The sequence below is a fragment of the Dipodomys ordii genome, unplaced genomic scaffold, assembly GCF_000151885.1.
Source record: "Dipodomys ordii isolate 6190 unplaced genomic scaffold, Dord_2.0 Scaffold90, whole genome shotgun sequence".
NCBI classification, from domain to species: domain Eukaryota; kingdom Metazoa; phylum Chordata; class Mammalia; order Rodentia; family Heteromyidae; genus Dipodomys; species Dipodomys ordii.
In genome coordinates, this window is record NW_012267306.1 from 8,736,217 (window position 1) to 8,745,284 (window position 9,068).

Genomic DNA, 9,068 nt, shown 5'->3' on the forward strand with positions numbered 1-9,068 from the left:
ATCTGGAAAAAAAAACGAGTTCAAGAATAGAATTTGCATCATGAAAGTTGTATAAAATTATCATGTATATAAAATGTCTTATTACAGGGGCACTTAGAATATCAGCTAATGATGATAGTTTTTCTTCAAGACTTTGGGGTAATGGGGCTGGGAAGGTGGCTCAGTGGTAGAGCGCTTGCCTTGCATGAGTGAGGCCCTGGGTCCAATTCCTCAAAAAAAGAAAAAGAAAAAAGAAAAAAGCCGGAAGTGGCACTGTGGCTCAAGTGGTAGAGCGCTAGCCTTGAGCTGAAGAGCTGAGGGACAGCACCCAGGCCCAGAGTTCAGGCCCCACGACCGGACCCCCCCTCCCCCCAAAAAAGACTTTAGGATCATCTCTATTTGAATTGTAACATTATTTAGCAGTGAAACACTATAATAATAATAATTATTATTATAGTACTTTTATCTTCTTGATAGTGTCTGAAGTGATATTCTGTGATGTTTACTTACAAATCTGTGAGTTATAGCAAAATCAATCAGTCCAGTAAAAGTATAATATATGATGAATATATTTTGAATTGAAACTCACTTTCTAAAGTTCAAATTACATGTTTGTTTCATTAGCAAAAGGTCAAAGGAAAATTACAGTGTGAGCAAGGAGAATAATAGACAGCTAAATTTGAATTTCCATTAATTTTGCTAGTCTGAAAGAAGATTTAAGTTCAACTGAACAAATTAAGAACAATCTAAGAGTCAAATAACAAATATATATGAAGTGGCTTTTTAAACCTTCTATAGTTAAGTTTAAATACTTTAAAATTCATTTTGTGTGACTTTGAAAAGAGCAGTTTCTGAAAGTAATTCAGTCCATGTCCATTATGTTCTCATCCCAACATTGTTAAATACCATTTTCCTATAATGAACTATAAATGTTGCCTTCATCAACTCCTAGGCCAGGTGTGATGGTACATTCCTGTGATATCAGCTACTCCAAAGGCTCAACAAAGAGAATCACGTTTGGTGCTAGCCTGGAAAATAGCAATATGCTGTCTCAAAATTAAGTAAAAAATGCTGGGTATGTAGCTCCTCAACACAAGATAAAAGGAAGGAAAATACCTAGATTGAACACAATTATTTATCAAAATATATAAATAGAGACCTAGTTTGGAGTTAAGAGTCTCAGAAAAAGATCAATGTGAACATAATTATATATCCCATACAAAGATTGTGATGCTCTACTTAGCATAATGACCAACATTTAGCTCCACTTAGTAAATTTTCCATTATAAGTAATCAAATCCACTCACAGTCATGCATACACACACACACACACACACACACACACACTTATTTGCAATGTAAGTTTTGAAATTTAAATACACTAAGGCCCAATCCCAGCCTTAAAGTCAAGCAAGATATCTATGTAAAACATGATAAATTATGTAAATATGGAATGTGTGGGGAGATTCCATATAACATACACATTAGTACTAAGTAGTGTAGCAGTCATCTTCATTCCAACTCTGACTAGTTAAAGATATTTCCAAAACCCTAGTTGCCTATACTGCAAACATTGACCTTGGGCATTTTACTACAACTACACTAAAGATAACCAGTTAATCCAACAAATATTTATTACACACCTAAGTGGACTGACTTTGACTTAAATGCTAGAAATACAATTTTAAATAAAACAATAATATAATTCAACTCAGAAATTGCTATTTAGTCACTGAGGTGGCATACTGTAGAGAGTACCAAATTTACTTGATAATGCATCAGAAGACATTAAAGACTTCAGGTATAATTCTAAATGCATATAGAAGCTGAAAGTTCAGCAAAGATTTGCAAAGCACGGAAACAAACATAAACAGTGCTTAAGAAAATATAGGATTACAATCTTTTAAATGATTGTTTACCTTGAGGGGTGAAGAATTTGTAGCTGTTCAAGGTAATCCCTATTTATGCCATTCATTCATCACAAAGGCTCTTCTGCAGCTCTAAGCTAGTTAAATTCAGCAGGCACCACACATTCCTGTAGGATTCAATAGTCCCCACTATTGCTTTTATTGGACCCATTAATGTACCATTATTGCAGTCATTAATTATCCTCTAACTTCCTTTTATTTAGTTAAAAATGTTTGTGCAGGTGTTCAAATATTTTATAATCTGTACTAGAGCATTAGCCCATAAATTACTCTTATTCAAACTAAACTCCTGTTTATTGCAATAGGCTGTCAAATATATCAATGTTCTTAACTATTTACAAGTGGGAGCAGGAAATATAACATCTAAGACACCTAAGACATTGAGCCTTGATTTTCTGCCCAACTTGAAGATGAATTTAAGAACAATGTGATAGGACTTCTGGCTTCCTGCCAACCTGCGCACAATCATGTTATGGAGCAGCTCTATTTCTGTACGTAGATAGGAGTGTGAAATCACTGAGCAAGCGTGAAGAGTGCAATCTATGTTTTTGCATAGATGTTTAGTTGCATTTATACACCATTGAGATGAGACGCAACTTTTGGTTGCAGTTATGCTTGCTAATTCACTAAGTTCCCCTCTATAAATATTTATGGAAATCAATGAGGAAATTTCATATGCTCCCAAATGCACCCTAGTTGTCATTTATCAACTCAGCCAGTATCCTGCCTGCAGCATCTGTTGTAGAACCTCTCAAATTTCCTGTGGTTCTGGGACCTATTATTGTCAAGAGAGTTTCTTGTCCAGCCCTGTTTCACATCTACAATTGTCATTTAAAATAGCCCACTACCACTCTAATCCTATGATACGTTTATGTCTAGTCTCCCACTTTCTAATCTGTGCCTTTCAATCTTCTTTTTCCTTCCTCTATGAAGTGGCAGTTAGTTTCAACACATTTCTTCCAGGAAACTAAGCACTTCTTCATCTACATCTAACTTTTTTTTCTTTTCTGTAGCAGCAGAGTACCTCTTCTTCATCAAAGAGCAATTGGTCCATATATGTCAAGGATCTCACTTCTTTTTTTCACCTGGGAATAACTTTTCTTTCTTATGAAAGGAGTGGCTGGAACTCCTCAGAAAGTTATTTAGCTTTTTAAATCTAGATGCTTATAAGATATTCTTTGGTCTTCTCTTTCCCTTCTACTTTCTTTTGGCATGTTCCTAGTGAGAATGTCTTACACGTCTAGATTTGGATTGTTTCAGCTATGTGAATTGTTGGGTTGACGTCCATGATCAGTTCTGCAATCCTCGTTTTAAATATTTTTACCTCATTCCAATCTTCATTTCTGTGATTTTGATGTCTGATGCAACCTCACCATATTTTTATTTTGTCTGTTTCTTTTTTCTTATTCTTTATTATACCCTAAATTATATTCTGATGGGCAATGTAGTTCATCAGTTCCCTCTTCAACTGTGACTAGTATGCTATTACATTGATATAAGGATTTTTTTTTCAAAGTAGTGTGCTAGAGAAGAAAAAGGTGGAGAAACATTGGTTCAAGGCACATAAAATGGAGTCAGGAGAACAATGTTAAATCTAAAAACTGACACATCCTCATTTCCATTTTGGAGTTGCATTTCAGAAACACCTACGCAACTCACAAATTGTACTGTACCCCAACCTCTATCCTCAGTTAAGCCTAAATGTGGACTCAGCTGAGTCAAATGATCAATTTAAGACTAGCCTCACAAAGGCCACATCTTTTCTATATAGAATATTTTTGCCAGATTGTAATTTCACATTAACTCTTCCACAGTTGCTTCACAGTAATCTTTAAGTCACTATATACTTAAGTATTTATTCTTAGATTTGTGAAATCCAGTATGGATTTAGATAGGATTTAGGTATGGTGTCTAGTGATGTATCTAATATTACAACAGTTAATTCATATTAATACACCATGGAAAACAGCTAATTTTTTGCTTGATTTTTGACTTCATTAAAGGAATTTTTTAACTGCTGTTTTAGAGGTGATATACAGTAGTGTTACCTTTACATACGTTAGGTGATAAGTACATTTCTTTCCTTTTGCTCAGTATCAGCTCTTCCCTCATTCTCTCATTGACTCCCTCTCATCACTGCCCATGAGTTGCTTGGTTCACGTTCATCAATGTCCAGTGCAGCTGATGGGCCCCTGCTGTTGCCCTTTTTCTCCTGCTTTGCATTGATTCTGTGCCCTCCTTCCACCTTTCCTGAGATGTGCACGTGTACACAGCATACATGAGGTAAAGAATAAAGAGTTTTCAAAAAATGAATTAAGGAGAGGTCCTTTGTTTTCTTATCTTTGGAGTTATTTTCAGAGGTGCTTGGGTATTAAAATTTGGTACTTTTCCCCTAAGACTACCCTCTTTTGTTCTTACTATGCATGGGTAGCTTGAATCCTGTTTATTTTTGCATATCTGTTTCAAATCTGACATCCACATATCAGGGAGAAGATGCACTATGTGTCTCTGATCTTGGCTACCTCACTCAACATAATTTGTTCTAGTTCCATCCATTTCCCTGTGAATGCCAGGATTTTTATCCTTTCTAATGGCTGTGTAAAATTCCATTGTATATAAATAACATTAATTTGTGGTAGGGTATCTGGGTTTTTCCATATTTTGGCTATTTTGAACAGTGCAACATAGCTAATTTTTAATACTAAGGATGAAACCGTATTTTTCTAGGTAAAGAAACATCCAGTTTGACAAGAGAATTCCAATGTGATACTTTAAATTTTAACCATGTATAAACTAATATCCTACATTTTATAGATAATGCAATTCTGAAGTTCATTTTATATTTTAAAATCCAATTATTAGTTCTAACTACCCACGTGTCTGAATTTTTATTTCTGAAAAAAAATAGAACAGAGGATTATGAACATATAAAAGCACTGAAACTAGAAATACTGCCTACTGTTCTGAGGCAAATACCTTCTGGGAGTATACTGTAATGGTTCTTTCAATCATACAGTTAACAAGATCCAATTCTGTTAAACAATGGATATTCTTGACAAAATGCAATGACTGGTGAGAAGTAACAAGGTGTTTTAGCTAGCTTTTAACTTTAGATGATAGCTTCTAAAATGGACTCCTGGAGAGTAACTAGAGGGGACAAAGGGAAGAATGCTGTCTTTAGAAGGCAGGAAACTAATTGTGAGGATTCTCGATTTATAAAGATATACCAGGAATCTCTGCTTGATCTGTCTGTTCTCATTCGGATGCTGATCCCATCATTTTTCCATAAAGAAGATGAAGAGTTCAACACAAGATGTGGTAGGATACACCTTGCTTCTGATAAGAAGGGCAGAAAACTCCAGAACTCAATGCAGAAGCAAAGAAGAACATTCTTGCAACTTCCCCTAATAAGCTGTCTTTACCTTAATAAACTATTGTAAGAGCTATGTGTTCTTTGAGGCATTTCTTGAGTTACAGTTGTTGCCAGAGTCCTACACCAGAGACCTGACTCTGGGGGTCCCAACTAATGAGATATGGCCTCCAGCTATCTAAAGAGACCAATTAAAGAGTAAGAGAAATAGTGGAAAAGGATAAAAGGAGTATTTTTTTGTGTCCAAAATACTGGGAAGATTGAAGAAAACTGTCTTCTCTGTAGGCGTTGCTTAAAAGCTACTTACTTGAAAGCTAATTACAAAGTAACATAAAGTAAAGGAACAGCTTGGCACTTCTGTCTTGTCTTTGATCTATAGTCACTTTGCAATTGTCTTGGCATCTGGGAAGGATGGGTGGGTGTCGGGGGATTAACTGATAACAATTTTATAAGGATTGAAACTATCTCTCCCGCCCCCCCAAAAGAACAGTAGAGCTTCTTCAAGATAGAAGACTCACCAGTGATGATGGTGATAACAATTTAGGAACCCTTTTCAAAGTAAGGAGTGAGATTATGGTCAGCCTGGTCTCTTTAATCATGAATACCTTTTATCCCCTGTCTCCATTGCCCTGATTAAGCTTATAGCTCTTGCTTATACCCCTAAGATGGTTGAAGATGTGCTGAACGTTATTGTTTTTCCATGGCTGCCATGTAATAAATCTCTTTTGTCTGTCTTTCACTGGGTGTTTTTATTTGCTATATCTGAACAAGGGTGTGGACCTGCTGCATTTGGACCTAGAATCTAAAGCTTCAATTTCATCTACTGGTAATAGCTCAAGACTCACATAGGGGAAGGACAATGGGGATGAGTAAGATAAGAGATACACATATGCATAGCAGTCTCAGCCAGGCTGTGACATGGCAGTGAGTCCCGTTCTTCAGGACCTGCTAGTGACTGCTGGGGGAAAAGAATAATTTATTATTACACAATGTGTCCTTAAAATTCAGTTTATAGAACATTACATGGCTCTATAAGGAAAGATATTTCCACACACTTTATTCTGATCCAAATTGAAGAAACTTGACCTTCTCTAAGAAAAAGGAATAGTTGAAGAAGTTTATCATGTAAGCAACCATTTATTCTATACATATATCTTTGGGGGGTAGGGTCATGAGGAAGATTCAAATTTAGTATAGCAAGGCTCAGATTATAATTAAAGGAAGTGAGAATTCTCATCTCATGGAAGCTAAGAGATTTACAGTGGGTAAAATATTACATTATTTATTTTTATTTTTAGTGGGACTGGGGTTTGAATTTGGGGCCTTATGTTTAATTTGCTTGTTAGTTCAACTGGCATGACAACACTTGAATCGAAACTCCAAATAATAATTATTTCAGTCTGAAATATATTCACTATTTTCTGCATAATACTTGAAAAAATATAATGGTAACTGGATAGCATGCAAACCATAGGATCATTCTTCTCTTATATACTTGACCATAATCACTTCTAACTCTTAGCAGCAGAAATTTAGGCACCACGATTTGGGTAACATTTTCTCAAACATAAGAGAGAACCTGGAACTCAGAAGTTTTCATGGAAAGTTTAGATGGTACTTAATGTTATTATGATTTAAAAGTGAAAAGGTTTGTAAAAGAAAAACCAAGCAGGTAGATCCTTAAAAAGATGGGAATCTATGGGGAGCTGGTGGCTCTTGCCTGTAATCCTAAACTACTCAGGAGGCTGAGGTTTGAGGACTGTGGTTCAAAGCCAGCCTGGGCAGGAAAGTTGTGAGGCTCTTTTTTTTATTTTTTATTGTAAAAATACTGTACAGAGGGGTTACAATTACATGGGCAAGATAATGAGTACATTTCTTATCAAGCACTGTAGCCTCCTCCTTTGTTTCCCCTTCCCATCCCATCCTTCCCCCGCCCCCTCACCCAATCCTCCCCACCCCCCCAGTTGTGAGACTCTTATCTCCAATAAACCACCAAAAAAACTTGAGCGCTGTGATTCAAGTGGTAGAGTCTTAGCCTTGAGCTAGTGCTGAGGGTCAGCACCCAGGCCCAGAGTTCAAGCCCAACTATTGACCAAAAAAAATGGGGGGGGGGGAATGAATCTTACCTGTGTGCCACTGGATAATTTAAATTGTAATTCTTATCCACAAGGTTTCAGACATGGACTAAAATTTTGCACTCCTAATAATGTATTTAGTACAATGTTGTTCATGACTTTGGATCTTGGTTCACACTTTTGCTAGCAAAGACCCCATGGTAAGTCTACAATGTACATCCTGAACTCAGCCATGCCTCTCATCAATCAACAAGGAAGTGGCTCTTGGAAGGTCACCTGTGATCACCTATCAAATAACCAGGCTCTAACAGCATTTCTGAAAGGAAATGTTTTCTGAAGATCTTGGCAAATTCTCCTCACTGAGACCAAGATTTTTAGTACTAGCCGACACCAAGCAGATATGTCTAAAGGTTTCTTTCAGGTGTGTATTCAAATTTGAGCTTCTTTTCTACCCTTTAGCCTCAAAAAAGTTTTTATAAAGAAATATGATCATCGTTAAACTTTTAAATCTTGATGAGGGAAAGTGAAGAGTCCTAGTTTATTGTTAGGATTTTATCAATCTATTCAATAGAGTGTGGTATGGCTTTGCCTGTGTGGCTTCCTAATCTCCACAGAAGCTCGGGGCTACAGTGGGGACTAAATACTTAATGCGACAGGATGAAGAAGCTAAAGACATCTTGTTGCCCTGAAACAGTATGTGAATTCTTTCCTAATGGAAAATTCAAATAATTTTTGAATTCATTAAAGGACATCTCCAGCATGCCAATATTTAAACCCATTTATTTTCCAAAGTGACCAACCTGTTTTTCTGAAATAGTTCTTTAATTTTATTCTGTTTAACATACAGTTTTGAATGTTTTCAAACACATTTTTTATCATTCTGATATATTTTTAAGTTCTTTATATATTAGTGCATCCACTTAATAGTAATTTCTAATATTGGATATATTTTTAAGTTCTTTATATCTTAGTGCATCCACTTAATAGTAATTTCTAATGTAGGTTATTCAAAAGGTACAGCTGAAATCACAGCAAGTATCTTAAAAAAAAACATGCCATCAGCTCAGTTCATACTAGGTCCAAACCAAAAGCATATTTTTTTCCTTCACAAAACAAGAATTATCTTTCTAATTAAACTTCCCTCCACTTGTGCTATAGCAGAGCTTTCATTATGTCATTGAGTCACATAATGTTTGCTTGAGTCACTTAATAAAAAAAATTGCGAAAACCACATGAAACAGTAAGTCATTTAAATAAAATGTGAAATTTTTTGTTTCCCAGTTCAGTCCCCCAGTTATCAATACGTGTGCTCTTATGATTTTAAGCTCTTGGTTTTCATTTATAATTTGAGTGTTTTCCTATGTATAAAAACATATCTAAAACATTTATATTAAAGGGATATTTAATATTTAGATTGAGTAGTTATGATTTTCTTTCTATAACCATAGCAATTGTTTCTTTCATGTATATGTGGTTTTTCTTTACCCTTCTACCCTTCTTTACCTTATAAATTGTGGTTTCTTTAAAAACTTTATTTCACTTCTTTTTTTGGGGGGGTCCGGTCGTGGGGCCTGAACTCTGGGTCTGGGCGCTGTCCCTCAGCTCTTCAGCTCAAGACTAGCGCTCTACCACTTGAGCCACAGCACCACTTCTGGCTTTTTTCTTTTTGCTTATGTGGTGCTGAGGAATCGAACCCAGGGCCTCATGCATGCAAGG